The sequence below is a fragment of the Neopsephotus bourkii genome, unplaced genomic scaffold (genome assembly GCF_033783945.1).
Source record: "Neopsephotus bourkii isolate Nb327-2 ecotype Australia unplaced genomic scaffold, CSIRO-AGI_Nbou_v1 NB_234, whole genome shotgun sequence".
NCBI classification, from domain to species: domain Eukaryota; kingdom Metazoa; phylum Chordata; class Aves; order Psittaciformes; family Psittacidae; genus Neopsephotus; species Neopsephotus bourkii.
In genome coordinates, this window is record NW_026900744.1 from 17,541,318 (window position 1) to 17,560,906 (window position 19,589).

General features: G+C 46.9%; 1 long non-coding RNA gene across 7 annotated transcripts; it reads left to right on the forward strand.

Moving 5' to 3' along the window:
- Positions 1 to 7,394: 7,394 nt before the first annotated feature.
- Positions 7,395 to 19,589, forward strand: LOC133208029 (uncharacterized). Of its 7 annotated transcripts, none has more exons than XR_009724212.1 (4): positions 7,395 to 7,513; positions 11,416 to 16,419; positions 16,962 to 17,068; positions 17,438 to 19,589. It is a non-coding gene; the product is annotated as an uncharacterized LOC133208029 (long non-coding RNA). The 7 variants fall into 7 exon arrangements; XR_009724216.1 differs by having other exon boundaries at positions 11,763 to 16,419; XR_009724213.1 differs by lacking the exon at positions 7,395 to 7,513 and having other exon boundaries at positions 9,617 to 13,860; positions 14,442 to 16,419.

The following is a 19,589-nucleotide window of genomic DNA, read 5'->3' on the forward strand; positions in this document are numbered from 1 at the left end:
CCATCTTGATTTTTGGGCATGGAGAGCAAAACTGAGACATCTACTTGTGAAGCAGGATGCCAGTTAAGTCATGAGCAGGAAAGCTTTGATCCCTGCCGGCTTGTAAGCTAACCCAGCTGGAGGCAGAAGAAAGGGCAGGTCCAGCCAACAGCTGGAAAGGATGAGTAGGAAACCTCAACCTCCTAAGGGAAGCAGAGACTGAGATCCTGAAGTTGTTCTCCTCCTGTTCAGGAGGTTTAAACTGTTCAAGTGTGTCTAAACTAGAGCGTGGTTTTGACAAACCCTCAAGACCTTACAATGTTCTAGCAGTAATAATAGAAATGCAGATTTGTGTGTGTAAGCACAAGATTGGCTTTGATACACCCTCCATCTCAGTGGAAATGGCCAAAGAGAACTTGCAAAATCCCAAGTGTTTTTCAGGAGTTTACCCCCAAAGGTGAAAGTAAATCAGTGTAACCGGCTTCTCTTGTTTTTTACCAGAGTGTTTTAGGTAATCCTCTATTTCTGTTTTCACTTGGATGCTGTTTGCAGTCCAAATACTGACAAGTGCTGTACCCCCATCTTCTCCTCAAACTTGTCTCCTGGAGTCAGGCAATTAGATTAGACTCTCTTTCATCTAAGTGCTTTTTTTATCTTTCTGATCTGTGGAGGAAAGCTGGCAGATATCATCTTTAAAGGTAAGGAAAGTGGAGCCAACATTTTGTATTCTAGAAATCTCATTATTTTCCAACTAATATGCTGATTTTGTATGCTGGGGTTTGGCAGTGACACAAGGGTCATTGCTGAACAAAGCAGAAGCAGGTCCATCCTGGAGAAGCCTGCATGGGTAAAATACGCATTTTCTATGGATGGAAAATAGGAATTCTCTGACTCGTGTCAAGGAGTGAGGCATTGTGGGTAATATCCCTTTGACTCTCACTTTATGGCACCTTTCACAAGAGGAAAAAGTGTGTTATAAGAAGTTACTTGATATTGCTCTGTCCAGAGTGCTTTTCCCTGGCTGGATCTGGGGAGGGATTATCTCAGATTTTCATTTAGTTCTGAAATCCTGGGTATTGGTTTTATAAACTAAACCGCCTTTGCGGCAGGTTGTTTATTCTGTCCTGTTGTTTTAGCTTGATGCATAGGAAGGAATTCCAATTTTCTGAACGGATGGGGTGCGTGCCTTCCTGGGGTAAATCGGCATCGTTCAAATATTTAAAGGCAGATGCATCAATAGTGGCAGCTGAGGATCTGGCTTACTTTGATTAAAATCTGATGAAGATTACTCAGCCTTACCAAGGGACTTGGATTACCAGTCTATAAAAAGAAAAGTAGGAGAGGACATTAAATATAAAAATAATCCAATGAAGGATGTGAAGCTAAACTCACTGAAAATTGAACAATAATGAAAACATCCTCCTTAAACAGGTGGAGGGCAGCAGGGCTAGCAAGCGAACACTTCTCTTGGAGCTAGGTCTGAGGCAGAAATACTGCTCTTGGGTTTCTCGTGGCCATGGCCTCATCTTCTAAAGGCAGATTTTTTTCAGAGAGGGCCTTGATCATTAGCAAATCCCCAAGGGAGAGTTGCGGGAGGAGACGTGGGTGACAAATGCTTTGGAAAATCCTTGCCTCTGCTTCCTCAGGAGACCTGGGCTAGTGCCAAATCTCACTAACAAAGAGGTGATTGAAGCTGAGGAACAGAAAATCAACTCTTACAGACTTCAAAATGTGAAATGTGCATTTGTCTTACGGTGGATGAACTTCAACTCTCCTTTTCATCACAGCATTCTTCCCCCTTCATTCTTTTTAAAATGTATTTATGGAATAGTATGCCATGTGATTAGGCTTGATGGCCAGTGACTGATAGATACATTGAACCAAGCTTGCTGGGCAGTCAGCAGAGGTGGCCTTTTTCAGGAGTCTGTCAAGCCACTCAGCATGTGTCTAGCTTCCCCTAGATTTCTTAGGCACATGGTCCCTGAACTGTATAAAATCTGTTTTTTCCTGTGTTCCTGTGAAATAGTGGTGCAGCTACTGGTAGGGCAAGCACACTTGGGTGTGCTAGATGGCTTTTGAAGTCTCCAGACGCTACTAAGGGCAGCAGAATGATCTATTGAGCATGCTGGCTTGCTCAATGGGCTTGCTTGGATGGGAAGCATTTCCTTTATTGATCTCTGTTGAAGACATCTGGAAGGAGATTCACAGGGGTTCCAGGATTTGTGACTAGACCATTCTTTTATATCCAAGACAGGCAATAGTGAGTGCATGGTGAGCTAGCTGGTCTGGGGTGACTGGAAGATGCTTTGACTATGTCAGAGGACTCTGGGAGCCTGGAGAGTGGGGCTGAGTCACCTTAAAAATACTGGTAAGTTAACCTGATGCATCTGGTATTGCTGGAGGAAAGGCAAGGAGTGGTTGTAGAGTCTCCCGGGCAGTTAGATGCATGGGTGGTCAGCAGTATTGCCTGAATGCAGCAGCATCAATGCCAGTCTTTCCAGTGTTCTTAAATCAGAATGAGGGTCAGATGAGGATAAGATTGTGTTTTAATAAGTATTTGTTAGCAAGTGCTTTCCCTTTCCCCTTCCCCTCTAATATTGCTAATTTTCCTTGCAGTAACACATGCATTGTTCAGCTTCTGTTGCTCCATGTGTCCTGCTCTGTTACTCCGTCTCACTTAACTGCCACAGAGCAAGGGGAATGCTGCCAGGGCTTTTTCTGGGAATTTGCTCTGGTCCTGCTACTTCCCTGGGAGTGCTCAAGTGATGTGTTTTGTTTGCAGGGGGAATAAAATGCTCAGCTGTCAGCTCCTCAATGGACAGAGACCAGGGCAAAGACCACCTGCTCCTTTGTTTGTGTGCACAGATGCCCACATAGACATAGGCACGGTAAGTTTTAGGCAATGACTTTTTGTCAGAGAAAAGTTGATAAACAGTGAATGTGACTTTTTTGCCCTATTTTAAAAGGCATAAGTCTTTGCTTAAGGCAGCCTTAGGTTAAAAGTGCATCTCCCCCTAATCCTTTCCTATGTGCAAAAATGGGGGCTACAAGTACCTGTGCTACCCTGTGGAAGGGCATCCCTCTGTCTGAGATGCAATTGTATTTTTCACTTGGGCTGGGTGTGAAACAATGTTTAAAGACATTGTTAATTGCAGTGCATTGGTGAACACATTTTTAAAACACCTGCTTCCTTGTTGGAAGACTAAACCGCTGCGGGGAAGGTGGAGACGCAGTGCTCTCTGTGGCTGTCTGGGCCATTCATTTGTTAGTGTAGGGTTGAATTTCTGATGACTCGGAAGGAGCTTAGCTGCCCCTCAGCTATTTGCAGATCTGAGCATCAGTGGTACTGTTGTTATGAACTGAGGTTCTGAGCAGAGTTGGGACCAAAAGCCACCTCAGTCTCAAGGTGCATGTAAAAACAAGCAGCTGAGGTTTCCCAAGTGTCAAGTTTGCACAGCGCACTCACAAGCAAGTCCCAGAAAAATGATAAGGAGGATGCAAGGTATAGGATTCTTTCTGCTTGCCTCAGTTTCTCTCAGGCTATGGGAGCGAGCAGAGGGAATTAAATATTTCAAGCCTCTGTTTGAACCGTCTGAAATAGATTAGGAAAGAGAGATGAATGTTGTGCAACAACAGGGGCTTTACTACTGCAGGAACTGGTAATATTGAGTACCTTATACTTTCTGATTTATAATTCCTTCCTTATCTGGAGTCTTGTATCAAATATCTTTGTACACAAAGCCTGAGGAACATTTGTTAGGAAAGCCCCTTGTGGGACATGCCTGTGAGCCTTCTTTTTTAGGTAAACCAGGTAAAAGCAGCTGCAGAGCTCTTGAACACCAGAGTGGGCCAGAATTATGCAGGCACAGGACTGGTAAGCAGTGGTCACTAGTTTGTATGGCTCCATGACTCACACCTGCAGCACCCTGGGCTGCAGAGCTTGTGTGCTCACTCAGAGTGTTTTAACCTGAGCTGTGGGTGCAGACCGAGCTCTGAGCTCCTGGGCTGTGCTTGACCCTCTGTCCTACCTGGGTTTCCTCTTTCTGAAGTCTCTAAGAGTTGGACAGGTCAGCTCCGTACACCCAGCTGTAACAGCCTTCATTCTTGCCTTTCATTTACTTCTCTGCGAAAACAGGGTTAATGTGTTTTGGGCTCCTTTTTGTCCACCCCTAATAACTTTCCAGCCTGATGGCTGAGTGCAGCTGTATGTGCCAGAGATCTTAAAGATAATAAGTTCCTACCAGCTTGATATAAATATATAGCCAGGGAGAAGACTTTATCTTTGCCCCTCTCTGCCAAGGGAGTTCAATCCTTATCAGTTCAAGAGCATTTGTGTGTGAGAGAGAACGAAGAAAAAAGATGTTATGAATGCCTATGGGGAAAATTGCATTTGGAGCTGGTATCCTACTGCATCCTGAAGAATACCCCCATGATGTGTAACTCCATGGAAAATGGAAGTATTGCTGGCCCTGCTATGGGCTAAGTACTGTGTGAAGTTTTCTGTTGCTTGCTTTCGTCGCAGCCTTTCATCATCAGAGCTCAGGGACAGGAGCCTGGCACTGGAGCAGAGGGTTGCAGCCTGCTTCCCAGGGGGATGAGGCTGGTTTATGGGGCAGCTTTCCCCTGCAAAGCAGGCTTTGCTTTCCCTGGGCAATAGCCACTATTTCTACGCTGGTCCTCTGGCTCATCACCCAGTTCCTTTTCTGCCCTCTGCCTTCTGCAGAAAGCTGTTTAATCAAGAGTGTATCAAAATCCATCTGTCTACACTAGTGTCAACAACTTAGCTTCAGGGACATTTTAAATAATTTTCTTTCCACACTCCGTAATGGATTTCATTGCTGAGGGGATAGAGAGCAGGACAGCAAAGGTATTTTAATTACATCTGATTGTGGCATCTTGCAAGCTTGCCTTCTCAGTTGTTCTGGCACAGCACCATTTAGAGCCCACTTTTGTGAGCACAGGCATGTTAGCTGGGGGTTTATTGATTGCAGAGAAAAATATTGATATTTTGCTCCCAACATCATCTTGGGGCAGTGTCTTCTTTCTCTACCTATCTGTTGTGGCATCAGCTTCTTTCACATTAGAGGGTTCCAGTCATTCTATATCATGTCCTTAGAAGCAGTAAAAACCAGTCACCACTCCTATAAGTCTGGGCAGAGCAGAGGTACTTTGCTTGCTCTTAAGAGAGCCTGCCTTACTTGAAAGGGAAATGTCCATTTGAACCCTTTCTCCAGTTCATATCTGGGTTTCACGCCTGTTAACCTAAAAAGGGCTTCCCTTTTCCTCAGTGGAGTCAGGAAAGATTGAAATACTATCTCCAGCAAGACTATCTGGGGGGGGGGAAGGAGCAGGGAATGAGACAGGGAAAAGCTGCTGGTCTTGCTGAAGCATCCTGATCAGACCCATGGGGCTGAGTCAGTGAGCAGAGTAAGTCCTGAAACAGGCAAGAGTGTGGCAGGTGCAATAAAGCACACTTTCTGAAGCGCTTGCTCACCAAACAAGAGGAACTCCAGCTGGGTGCATGCTGAAATGCCAATAACTATTGTATCTTTTCATGGCTTTAGGTGTATTTTCACTAGCGCTTGAGGCTAGTGTTAGCTGCAATGCTGCCTTTATGTTTTCTGGAGCATTCAGGAGGTAGCAAGGTCACAGTGCCCATACTTAGGCCTGCCTTTTCAAACTATTTAGCAGAAATAAAGCTAGAAACTGAAAAGCCAGAAACTGAATCCAGCCTGGGGTTTGGAGGAAGCAGAGTTTGTCGAGGAGGAAAGTAGAGAGTTAAGGTCTTTGATTTATTTATTTTTTAATGGTTGCTAGTGTGCCTTTCCGTTCTTGCCAAAGCTTTTGGTTCTGATTTAATAAGAAACTTAATCCTCAATATCAACAATTTTTCAATGTTGGAATGTGTTTGTGCAGCTAACAACACTTATCTCTGTAATTTCCTCCTCTTAATAGATATAACCTCAGCTGCAGATTAGTAAAGTGTTTTGTTTGTGATTCCTAGGTACTCTACACTTGATGCATTATCTTGCTACAGACACAAGGCAAACTCGGCTCCTCCCTTCTGGCCTGGATTGCAATGATGGATTAAGTAGGTAAGTAATAGAGTGGTAATGAGATAACCACTGACACTGAGCATTAATGTGGGAATAAATGAAGTTACCATCCAGAACTAATGGTCTGAACTATCACTGGTTTGTAATTAATGAACGTGGTGGCTGAGATTTACAAGGATATTTTAGGATGCTGCTTGCATGCAGCTTTGGGTTTTATGGCTTGATTGGGGAGAAATCAGTTAATGCCAAGAACTTAATGAATGGGTAAAAGCTGGCTTTTGTCAGTCTGTAGTGCCCCTTTTTGGAAGAGGCTACATTGATACATCTGCCTTTACTTCAGGTGGAAGTAGGTAGGATGCTGTGGCCTTTGAGTCACTCACTCTTTAGTGTCTAGTAGAGACGTTGTAAGGTATCTCGGGGGTCTTGTTTCTCCTGTTTTATTAGGGCAGAGCAGAAGGAGCCCTGGTGGAAACAGTACATTTGAAATGAACCCATGCTGCAGACTGACAGGGATTCTTGAACCAGGACTGAGAATTGAGCAATGACAAGCTGCCCTATTTCGTCCCATGAAGGGAAGACATCTAGTTCCTTATTCTGGTCTTCTCCTCCCTGCAGCTGTGGCTCTGTCTCTGTTCCTTGCCCTGTGATCTCGCTCTGGTGTCCTGTGTGATCCGATGACTGCCCACACCTAATGCGTGAGCCTCCTGGAGCAGGAGTTGAGGTGCCCAAGCTGCATACATACGGTGTGCCTGTGCTGAGGAGGCCTTGTCTGGAGAGCTGTCCCTCCCTGTTAGCATAGCTTACTAGGCATGTAACCCTGCTAAACGCTTTTCAGATGTGTGAATAACGCTTTTGAGGTGGTTGCTAGGCTCTTGCAGAAAATACAGCAAAGCAGTCAAAATTCTTCATGTTAATTGGTAGGAATACTCCAGCCATCTCGCTGCTGCCTCCCTCATCTTTCCATGGCAACACTCTCTACAGCAGCCCAGGTGCTTGTGGTTGGATATAGTGGCATTTTTTGAGTCCTCTGTCTTCTGAATTGCCCCTTGGAGCATGGAGGGAACATCTGTACTTTTAAAGTATAGGTATCATGTGATACATCAAATAGCTTCCCTTGGTCTAACCATATCCCTTTTTATGCTGTCAGACAAAAAACTTTGGAAACATGCCTGAATTGAACCTTTGCATTTCTTTGGTGGAAAGAGTGGTTGTCCTGTGGTTTTTGTTTGTTTGGTTGGTTGGTTTTTTCTTTTTTTAACAGGGAAAGAATGGTGCTGGAAGAGTCTTGAGTGTTTCTCTCCCTTCCCATGGCCTGACCTGTCACACCTTTCTGTGAGCTGGAGAATGGAGGGACCACATCTCATGGCACCTGGTGGGCAAAGGAAAGGGCAATCTTTTTCTCTCCAGCAGAGCCCAGCCTGCATTGAGTTGTGATGTCTCCTTCAGGAAGTCAGGATAGTGGCTGGAAGGAGCCAGAGGTGAGAAGAGGGAGAGTGAACAGGAGGGAGAAATCTCAAGCATTGCATCATCCTCACTTCTGCTTCCTGCTGTGTGTGTAGGACAATGAGACAGTACAAAGAGGAGCGCTGCCTGTTTGGCAATGGCCAGCTCTGCCAGTGTGGGCAGAGTTGGGCATCGCATTGCAGAGGGCTGGTGCAGAGGGCAAGGTGTCCTCTCTTCCTGCTCCCCACCTCTGAAACATTCTCCATGTGTATTCCAGCACCATCATCTCTTTCAGGGCATATTTCACAAGCATGTTTAATGATTCCAGGGAAAATGAGACTCGGTGATGAAGCCAGCCCAAAGCTTCCCAGACTTGGGGAGGTTGCCACTTTGCCTGGAAGCATTACATTTCCTTGGTGCAGGCTTGGTACTTCAGTGCTGAGCAGGAGGAAAAAATGTCCACCTGCTGGACCAGCACAAGCCAAAACTTAATAAAGAACAGGTAGTGTATTCAGGGATGTGTAAATCCTCCTTCTCCAGCCTTGGGAAGTTTATTGCCCTCAACAAAGTACACAGTTTGGCTGTAGTTCCTGAGGATCCCAGACAGACTGTTATATGGCAAGGGAAAATTACCCAGGCTGTTCTCCAGAAGGCAAGTGAGCAGGTACCTTTCTCCAACTGGTTCAGGACAAAGTTAATGTAGGGAAAGCCATTAAAATTAATGCTAGTAAACAAGGATAAAAAACAGTAGGGTTGTAACAAAATTTGGACCAGAGTGGGTTTCCCAGCTGTCATGCTGCATGCTGTCTTAAAGGAAGCAGAGGGATGGGGTAAGATGAGCTCAGAAAGTCTGTGAGGGTTGGTTTGGGGGCATCTGGGTTCCAGTGGCACCACCTTTGTTCATGGCCCAGTACTTTACTTTAACCCACTCGGGGCCCACTGTGTTTCTGAGAAGCAGTGATGGTGTTTTATCTGATGGTCATTACATCTTGTATCTATTTATGTGATGGTTATATGCTCTTCTCCGGAGGTTGCCTTCAGAATCCAAGCCCTGCTGTAGGGCGCTGGGAACACGCTCACATGTGCTTGCTGGGTGCAAGTGTTTTGTGTGAGCATGACTGGGAGCAGATCTCCAAGAAGCTGATCCCAAGTTCATCTGGGGAAGGTACAAAGCGGCATGATGAATGGTGTTTCCCCTCTCCATTTCATCTTCTCCAGTGTGAATGGGAGCATGCTCAGCCTGGGCACAGTGAGGATTACTGTGAACTTATGTCCACTGTACTGGGAAGAAGGCTCAGATTTGATGCCTTTTCTCTTACTGGTTGTGGGTACAGGCTAAACAGGACCCAGAGCATCCTGGGAAAACACCCTGGCATAGGAGCTGTGTGTTACTGCGCTCTTTTTTCCAACCCCACACAATACTAACATAAGCCAGACAACTTCTCCAAAACGCCTGGCGCCAGACTTGATGCTTTGCAATAGGTCAAATCTGTTACAACCAAGCAAAAATTTCTATCCCCAGAACTAATTGTCTTCAGTTGCCTGTGTGTTCAAGTGAGCACTTTAGTGGCCAGTGGTGAGTGGTGAGATACAAAACCAGTTAGCTGCTTTCTTACAATGCCTGAGAGGCTTGGTTAGTATGTTTGAAAAGAAAGAAGGCAACAGTCTCATCTCTGAGCACAGCTGTTTCGGCATAGATGAACAATATAGATGCCAGCAGTCATGGAAAAATTCCCCAGTCCATCAGTCAGTGCAGATAGCAGCAGAAAGATCCTTCGGTTCCTCAGGAGGCATCATATACCTTGTATGTCCCTAGTGAAGTGGTGTTTGCTCAGATTTCAATGATTTTGATGGCTCTGTTGTGGATGGTCTGGTTTTGCACGATGGGTTGGGTTCTGGTGGAGTCTTCATGCAGCAAATAGCAGAGTGAATTGAAGCTGCTGAGATAAAGTGCTGCAGTGCCTCCAGCTGAGTGTGGGGAACTACAGTTGGATGTCTAAAGTCATCCTCATCAAAGAGGTGAAGGAAAGTCTGGGCAGATCAAGACTGATGCTGGAGTGGAAAGCAGCATGCAGAGAGGGCCAGCACACAAGTCCTTTGGAGCTCTCATCCCTGGAGGAATTCACAGGCTGCTTCTGTGGGGAGACATCAGCCCCTTTTCTCCAGCCAAACTTCCAGCAGGTTGTGGTCTCAGAGGTGAAGTGGGCAGAGGTGGAGAGCTTGCTGTTGTTTTTCATGAGACATCACCAAGGAATCAGGGTGACAGAATTATTTTTGTGGAAATGAGTAGGTGAAATATTTTTTCATTTTGATTATTTGAAAATGAAAACTCTTCATGGCTTTTAAAATTCATGTCCCCTCCAGGTTGTTTTGTTTTGTTTCATATTCCCTCTCCCTTATTCCTCAGAGAAACCATCCAAACCTACATAGTGTGTTATTTTTTGAGGAAATAAAATCATTTTCCAGTCAAACCTAGGCTGGAAATGCTTCTGGTGATTCATTTGTCTGAGAAATTCGGAAAAGCCTGGATGGAACAGAAACCAGGCTGGTTCAGGGAGAGCTTTCTTATGTTTGAAGACCCACCTGAGTGAGAGAGTTGTTTCAAAAGCTTTTTATTTGAAAAATAAAATTTTGATAGGCTTTGTTTGGGAGACTTGGGCTCCAGCCATTCTTCTGTTGCGGATCTTGTATGGTACCAAGATCTGGAGTCTGGCCCTTGTGGTCCTAGCTTCCCATGATTGCTTCATTGCAGATCTGTGCCACCTCTCTCTGAGTCCTGTATCTTGAGTGCTTTGCTCTCTTAAGGACACCACTTCTGCAGGGTGTAATAGAGGTGATGCCATGTTTGCTTTGACTGTATTTTGTACTGAAAGTTTTCTTAAGAATGAGGATCATATGCATGAAGAGCTGTGTCTTGAGTGCAGTGGGGACCTCTTGCTCTCGCAGAATGAGGGGTCCAGGTCCTACATTCTCTGTTAAACTCTGCTCAGGCTCCTCTCCACCAAGAACCTCTTTCTGAGGTTCAGAGCCAGGCACCAGAAAAGCAGATTCCGTGGCAGCAACCACCAAAGTCCCCTGCAGACTGCCTTCCCTTGGCTTTCTGTTTCCCTACTTATAAACCAAGGCTGTTTTAATGGTGAGTTCTTTAAGACACATCTTTCTGTTCCCTCATGCAACAAAGGAATGAAAGGAAAACCACCAGGCAATGGCTGAAATGAGATGAGTTGCTCTGTCACATCCCTTAGTAATCCTGGGTTTCAGGGACTATTTTTATCATCTCCAAGGGATGACCCAGAGCTAGCTTGTTTGGAGGCAAGGTACGTCAAGGGTAGAGGACTGTGCTGGAGAGACTTTACATGTGACAGGAGTGGTGGCAAGTGCCTATGTGTCTAGAAATAAGGCAATAAGTGGGCTGGATAGTGGAGACCACCAGTTCCTGTTGCTGGCTGCTCTGCGAGCTGCAAGCTCTGCTGTCTAACACTGTCCAGATCCACAGTGTAACTGCTCATCTCCAGTCCCTGTCTTGTCTGTCCCACATACTGCTTCTTCTATAAATAGCCCGGTGGGAAGTGGAGTACAGAGCCACTGCAGATGGCCCCCAGTTCCCCATGCAGTCGTGTGTGAGATCCCAGATATAGGCTGTCAATTCTTTGCCTCGAGCCACCCGTGAAACCTCATTAAAAATGGTGTCCTCTTCCTTAACCCCCATCACCCCCTCCCTTCCCACTTCAACTTGCCTACATTCAAGCACCCTTATTAAACATGCACTTCTAAGCAAGGAGCACTGACTTTCCCTTAATTGAGGCATAATAATTAGAGCATTAACACATTAGGAGGGTGAGACAGCATGTTTAGCTTTTGTGATTAATTATCTGAGGATTGTAATAAGTTGTTAAGACATTAATTACTCTGGCATGTTTATTGCTCTTTATTGCAGAACAGACACTTGGTAGCAGCAAGCGCTGGTTCATCTTGAAATACAGTGAGAAACAGGCTGGATGGAGGAGACCACCTATTCATCCAGAAAACAGTGAGCTGCTGCTGTTGCTGTGGTCAGGGTGAAGGCATCCTCCTGGTCGGACCTTGCTTAGCAAGTAAGTTTATTTCTCTTCCATCTCCAGGAGGCCACAGATAGTTATAAATGGTATCTGAGTCCCTTAGGACAATCTAGGACCTAGAAGGTCCTTTCTGATCTTTTCATTTGTATTTTTCTCCTCTTTCAAATTAAGTGTTTCCTTTCCTGATGGTTTGAGTTCCCCTCATCTGGATCTTTGTGTTTCCAAGGATCTTATCTGGTTCAGAGTGTCAGCAGTGGTGAAGGAATGAACCACAACTCTGGTGCCTTGTTTCACACCTCCAGTGGATGAATTTTCTTCTGGGGAACTGGGAAGGGTGTTTCTCCAGCAGCAGGAGAGGTTTGGACTAACGTAGCCTGCTCTTTACACAACAAGCTGCTCTGTAGTCCCTAGACAACTCCGTGCTGGTTTTTCAGATTGGGTCTAATGACAAAGTTCAAGCCTGTAGGATGAGTAGGTCTTGTATGCTCCTGAAACTCAAAGAGAAAAGGCAGATGAATCAGCAGGAAGTTATGGTGGGGCTGTTCTCATCCGTCTGCTCTTCCCGAGAAATATGCATGCTGCCACACTCTCCCTGCCTTAAATTCCCTCTGCAGTTACGTGGACTGGGGAATCACAATGGCAGTCCCAGCAACAGTCATGGATAAAGAAATTTGGGAAGATGATAAAGACAAGAAGGTGGAGAAGCTGTGGGTGTGATGCATTGATACAGATTTCCTTTGGGACCCCTGGACTTGATGTTTCTGGTTTCTGGTCTGTTGCTGTGTCCTCATGTTACTGCAACATGCACTTGGGACAGCAACTGGTGGATGCAGTGTTACTGCAGTGGCTTGGGGTAGCAACTGGTGGATGCGAGGGGCAGGAAAGGAGGTCTTCCCCTGTTGCCTCTTGTTAGAATTAAAACATGAGATGATCCTGACCAGTCTTTGCCCCCCTAGGACTGACCCATCAGTCTCTTTCCATATGGCTTCCACGAGCTCAAGTTAGTGTCAGTGTCAGTCAGTTGTCTCAGTGGCTGGGGAGGAAAAATCTTCCCTGTGTACAAGGTGGGATTTGTCTTGTCAGCTGAATGCAATCTGCAGACTTCAGCTCCTTGGAGCCCCTGCCTGCCGCTCACTAGCCCAGCCTGGATTTGGCATTCACTGTCAGGTACCTGCTTTCTGCATTCAGAGTATAGAAGGTGTCAGCCTGGCATTCCCCACTCAGCTCCTAGGGACAAGGCAGGTCCTGACTTACGTGTTTTATCATTAAAAAGATAATTTCCTCTAGATGTGTGCAATAAGACAATGGGTGCTGACCTGTGATCCTGGCATTGTGCAGTGTTAATAATTTCCCTCTGCAGATAATAAGCAGTGAAAGTATATATTTGGGGGAGATCTGATTATTCTTTTTCCCCCTTTTAAGACTGCTGTCTTCCTAGGCCAGACTTAATTAGCAGACCTCATTATTTCCTCAAATGTAACTTGACTTCCATTGAATGAGAATTGTTCAGTGGATGGGGAGCAGCAGAGCGGTGCTGCAATATTCATATTGTTTTAATTGCAACATTAACATTTCATGCCGCTCTTGGCATACTTTCAGGTGCAGCCCTTTAGCTCAATGCAACACTGTGAAAGGTTGGATCAGAACAATTAAGATAGAGTGACTGGATTTCTGGATTTTCTCTTTTTTTTTTGTTCTTAATGAAGGCAAGCCTGGATTCAATCCCCATCACTCCTTTTGTTGGGTGGAACAGGGAGTCAAGCAGCCCTGAAGTGTAAATCCTTGTTTTGGAATAAAGGATGTGCTGTAGTGCATGTTTAAATACTCTTTTTGTGGAGCTGAAGCCCTGCAAGGACAAGTGATACGTGATCCACCAGGCTGACAGCACATCCTGGGACTTGGCCTTTGCCAGGTGATCCAGAGAAGCCCCAAAATGCATCTGGCCAGATAGGCCAGTGTCACATAGGAGCTGGAGGGAAAAAGGCTGTTTTCCACTTCTCGATTACTTCCAGGACTCTGGAATGAGTGAGGCTGGAAATGACACCATGAACAGATGACAACTGGGGCAGTACAGATCCTAAATGAGCACAGGGATTGCCCCACTCTGTCCCCAAATTGCATGCAAGGTTGGGCTTCTTTGCAATGGGGTCAGCCTCCGCAAGCTCCAGTCACCTTTGCTGCCTTGCCGTGTACCATGTGCTTCTTGCTAATTCTTCCTATGCCAGAGAGTGGTGATGAGTGATGTGAGGTCCCAGCAACACCAGCTCCAGGTTCCACACTGAAACAGCCTAATGAGGGTCTCCTAATTGGGTTACTGAAAGGAGGTGAGCAAGGAAAGCCAGCTGGCAGGTCTACTAAATAGCTTCTTGGTGGTGCTTTCCCAAGGCTGTATCACACTGTGTAATGTACAAACTGTTTAACTGACTTTAAAGGAGAACCAAGAGACTGTTGTGTCCCCTTCATCCTTTAGAAGGAAGAGGAAAGGTTGCTAGGACTTCCTCTGTCCTGCCAGGGGAAGGCTGAGCTTTGCACCCATGCTGCTGCCTGCCAGCTCTGTGCTGGCACTGGCTTGCAGATTTGTACTTGGGGTTGGTGAGTGGGTCTGGTCTGCAGAAAGGACCTATGTGTAGAGGAACAGGCACCCTCTTACACAATAACAAATGCCACTAATCAGTCAACATGCTAATAGGTAGTTTGGTGTTTAAGTGATACTGTTGTGAGCTCCCTGGGTGGCTGCTTTGACTTGGGGCTGCCTTCCCACGTGCTGGCACTTGCTGGAAGTGGATGAAACTTCTTGGTGGAAGGTGAAATCTCTCTCTGTGTGGCAGAGAGGCAATGAGAGGGTTGCAGGGATGGAGCCCATCAGTGCTTCCCCTTTGACCTGGGCATGTCTCTTCCATTTCAGGGAGCATCTGAACTAATCCGTAAGTCTGGGATGGCAATTCAAGCTGGAAATGCAGCAGGACCTCAGCTTGGACACTGGAAGACCAGTAAGGAAAAAGGACACATCCTGGTTCCAGAGGCTTTGAAAAGCCTTTGAAAAAGCTAACATGCCGTCTTAGCTGGCTGTCTCTCCTGTCAGCTGAGCAGGCTTGAAACCTTCACCCGTTAGTACTGTGTGCAGTGGGATCCATGAAGTCTCATCTCTTGTGGATATGGCACTTGAGTTTGGATTCTCTGGTGTCTAGTAAGCTGCTTGTGTTGAATGGAGCATCTCCCCTTACTGGATATTTATAGCATCTCTCCTTCTCCCACACAGATTGTCTGATGTCTAATAAGGGATGATACACTACAGTTTGGAAGGTGCTAATAATGTCTCTTCTCTCTTTAACAGTCTGTTCCCATGAAATTTATAGACTCTGACTGTCTCTGAGACCTCTGTGTCTGTCAGATCAGGTTGAAATCTGTTTGCTGTGTCAGAAGTTGCGGGGAGTGGGCAGAGGACAGACTGATGCAGCAGGAGTGCGTATGCTTTGCACTTCCTGGGAAATGAGGCGAAAACGTGCCCAGCTCTGTTTCCTGCAGATCTGGGGGGGCAGTTGTGGCTCAGATCACCAAATTGTGAGTTTAGGAAAGCAGGCTGGTTAGGTGGGAGGAAGGAGCTGAGCTCAGAGACTACCCAGGAGAAGAGCTGCTCTGCCCCCAGCCGTCTTGCATGGACTGCCATGCTGAGGGCTCTTCAGGCACGCTTGAGCTGCCTGAGGCGATGAGTGCAAGTACAGAGCTTGGCCTCTTGTGGAAGACAGCCCCAGAGGACAATAAACGAGCAAGCCCAGGGCTCCTGGCTGGTGTGAAAAATTGCCCGGCTAAAGGATAATGAATGCCACAGCAGGAAATAGAGCATTTCTCTGAGGCCATTCATCCCCTTTATCACTCTGCTAACAAGCCCCAGAGTGACTTCAGAGAGACTTCTCTGGAGCAGCACCATCCCTCAGCCCTGCTTACGGCTGGGTGCTGGGGGTGAGGAATACATTGCGTGGCAGGAGTGCTCAGTGGAAAACTGCCGACCAACCCCAAATAACAGCTCCAAGTCTGGGTGTCTGCAGTAGGGACTGTGCAGTGGCTCTGGCTTTGGCATGAAGACCATGCCCTTCTTCAGGCCATGTGTTGGTGCCACCTGAGAGATCCGTATGAAAAAGCCAAGCATCAATCTCTTTTAAAGAACTCTGGGGCAGCAAGGGCCCTGCAGCACCTTAGGAGGATTGCTCTATCCTAACTCCCACCTTATCTAAGATTTAAAATTCATAAGATTTATACAGGACCCAAGAGGAGTTTGGGACTGCTGGCACAGAGGTAAGTTGGTTCTGCTTCACTTGCTGCACAGCTGAGTCTGTGTATGAGTGTTGCGCAAGGAGGAAAGGGCAGGAGTGATGTGCTTTTCGTAAGAGCTAATAAAATCTAATTCATCCCTTTGCTCCAAGACAGTGGGAAGCATTAGTGGCTGGCTGAGTGCCTCCTCCGCTGAGACAGTGTGCTGGGTGCCTCCACTTTCCCTCTGGCTGGGAGCAAAGCATGTACTCCTGTGGAGGGAAAGGTGTCTGTCAGCAGGGGCTGTTTCCTCTGCAACCACATCAACAGGCAGCCCATAGTGCTGTCTGTAGCTGATATCCCTCCTGGGAAAAAAAACAGCCAGATAACCCAAACATGGGTCTGGGCATGAGGATGGACATCCCTCGGGCAATTTCATGTGCTGGGCTTCAGCTCTCAGCAAGTGCCTTTGTCTCTGCTTGGACCACAGCTCATGGGAGCAGAGAAAAGTACCATCCACAATTTGACTGGGCTACAGGAACCCCCCAAAAGGGCTGCGGCCATTGGTGACCAAATGGGTTAGAATACTTTCAGCAAGCACCCTGAATGCTCACCCCTGTGTACTGTGTGTGCAGGTATGTTATGTGCTACTCTACCAGAGTGATTTGTGTCTGGGGCACGGTGTTCAGTGGCTAAATTGACAGTAATTGGAAGTTTTTTCTTTTTCTTCCTGATTTCTTAGTTTCTCCTTCTCCTCCAGCTGTTGGAGGACGCATTTTGTGTGGTCTGTGGTAAGCATCCCACATCCAGTGCCAGTGGAAGGCAGGGCTGGGAAAAGGTAGGAAAAGGGGGAGGAGGAGAAAGGAAAGCAAACAGGAGAGGTTGTATTGTGTTTGGGTGTCCTCAACAAATACTGGTCGTTTTGTAGGGGCAAAAAAGGAGGAGAAAAGCTGCAAAGATTTGCAGGTGGAAGGTCCTATGATGGGTAATTGGTTTGTTCCATCAAGGGCAGACACAGCAGGAGAGCAACAGTTGGTGGGGATGATCTGGAGCTGTGGCTCTGGAGCAGAGGGGAAAGATTGGTGTGTCTTGGAGCCAAGCATCTCCTTGAGTGTGAGCAGCACACCAGCAAAAGGATTGTAATCTTGATTTTTTATCTCCATTTTTTTATGAGTAGATCTCTAAGCGTTTTAAAAGAAAACTAACACCGCAGATTGGAAAACTCACATCTTGAGGCTTCAGAGACTAGTTCAAAGCTAGGCAGAGGAGCCAAGGCCACTGCCTGTGAGTACCAAGCCCCTGCTACATGCTCTCCTCCCTGACCCCAAATAGCCTGCACTCCAGACCTTGTTCTTTTTCCCAGCCACTGCACTGACCAGACTGATGATGGGGAGCTCATTGGAGGCCTGTCATGACCCACAGAGTGGCTACAGGACATGCTGCCTCTTGTGGCCACATGTAATCAGCTGGGCTGCTTCTTGGAGGGAGTCACACTGGCACATGAAATAGCCCTTCGAAGAGGGGTTGAATTTATAGGGGTGCACTGTGATCTCAGTCCGTGAGACCCCTGTTCCTGCCTTGCCCTCTCTCTGTGTTACAGGAAGAGATCACTTACAATCTAGAAACATCTGGTGCTTTTTCTTCTTTTTCCAGCACCATTAAATGGCGAGTTGAAGTGAAACACAATACATCACCTTCCTCATGGGCTGCCATTCAGCCAACAGGAGCCAAGATTAGCCTTCAATCACACAGGGGCTGGAGCTGTAGGAAACCTTCCTAAGGACACACTAGCGAAACATTTTCATTAGCGGAGGAGAACCTGATGGAGATGAAGTGCCCCTTCACCTCAACTGCCAGACCTCTCCCCTGCCTGGCATTAACAGGATTAGGAGATGCTGAGGAGCTGGTGCCAGCTGCAACACTTTAAGTGCTGTCTCATCCAGATGTGAGAAACAGCTGTGACACACTGAAGCAGCGCTTTTATAGCATGGTGGGGGTGGCTTTGGTTTTTCTCCTGCCTATGGACCTGCACTCACTGCTAGAAGTGAACTGGTTCTCTCCCTGCTGAATGGAGGAAGGGGGTGCTAGGTTGCAAGCCATGTACCTGAATGGGTATCCTAGCATGGGCCAGAGAAAGGTGTCCCTGATGATAAGGTCCGTAGGTCCAGAAGGTATCATGGGCTCTGCCTCCTGCAACAAGTTTTGCAAATGTAACAGGACTGCCTTAGCAGTAGTGGAGTTTTTCTCTGCTCCATGGAAAGCTGTTCCACAGCCCACTTTTGCAAGCATCTGCTCTTAGCCTGCATCCCCTCAGGACAGTTAAGATATCCAGGATTCACTTCTGCTATTGATGTCTCTTGTATTGGAGAAACACACCCTGCACCCCAGCTGGGAGCCTGGGACAGACCTGTCTCTCCTGGTTACCAGGATTAGCCAGCAGGGTCCCTGCAGTTGGTATCTGCCATCCTCCACCTCACCTCCGTGGGGCTGGTGTGCTCCCGACAGAAGCAGGATCTGTCTCTTTCACTCACAGCTGAAGGATGCTTTGCCTGGTCCTGTCTTGCAGGTTGGAAGGAAATAATTCTAATTTATGTGGCATATTCCTTTGGGGGGATGAGGGGAAGAAAAGAGAAAAAAACCCCAGACACAACAGAAACCCTGGCTATTCTGGGTATTTTTAGCTCTTTGCAAAGAACCGTTAACATTAACCTCTCTCGTCCTCTCTTCTCTCTCCTCCTGCTGTGCCCCCCATTTCTGTCTTTGGGGCTGCCTGCAATACTGCATTAGCATCATATCTCTGTGAAGATAAGCCAGTGCTCAGCACTCCCCAAGACTATGACTCACAGGGGACTTCATCCTCTCTCCTTGCTCTCTGGGTACCCTCCACATGCACAGCCCTTAGAAGAGGCTGGGAGGGTGACAGGCTCAGGGATGTTCATGTCTTCTGGGATGGGTTTTATCAGGAATGTGATTTGAGCATCCTGAGAATGATGATACAGCCTAGCAGCTACAGCATTGGTTTGGGACACAAAATCAGGTGGCTTCTGGTTTGGGAGCATTCTCCTGTTAAGGTACTTCTTGCTTCCCCCCTCCTCCCTTTCAGAAGTGAGAGCAGCCAAAATTAGAGGAAAACCTGGCTCCAAGCAGGTTCTGACACCCCCCTCCCCCCAGTCCCTTCACCTGGCTTTTTTTAATTTTTCCCTTACAACCTCAGCTGGCTGAGTTTCAGTGCCAGCCCATTGAAAGGAAAGGCACGTGCTGGCTTACTGGGGGAGAGAGACCGGAGACAGGATAAATCTGGAGGCAATGAGGTTGGGGGGAGGCAACTCGCCTGTTCTGACACTTTTATTATGGAGCCTGGCTGCTTGGGAATGAATCTTTTTTGAAGCATATGTTGCTGGATGACATTTTTACCAGGTCTCAGCAGTAGCCTTCGCCACACCTCACTGCCCAGCCCTGTCCTTGCCTGTTCCTGGGACAAGGGGAGGGAATGTCAGCTGGAAATGCCACAGGCAGCAGGGCTCAAAGGTGCTTAATGCACCTCCGATGAGTCTGAAAGCACCCAGACTTTGGCACTAGAAACTCTTCAGGCTTTGGTGACTCCAGCTTATGGATGCATGTGTTGTTCTGCAAAGGAGGTTTTAGTTTCTTTATTTCAGAAATGGAAGAGGATACAACAGAGACCAAAATGAAATCCTCCACAGAGTTGCCCAGAAGGAGGAATAACTTCAAGGAAAGATTATTCCATGGCTCTAGAAAAGGAAGATCTACTTGCTCAGTAACCTGGTGATGAGCTACTGGTTCT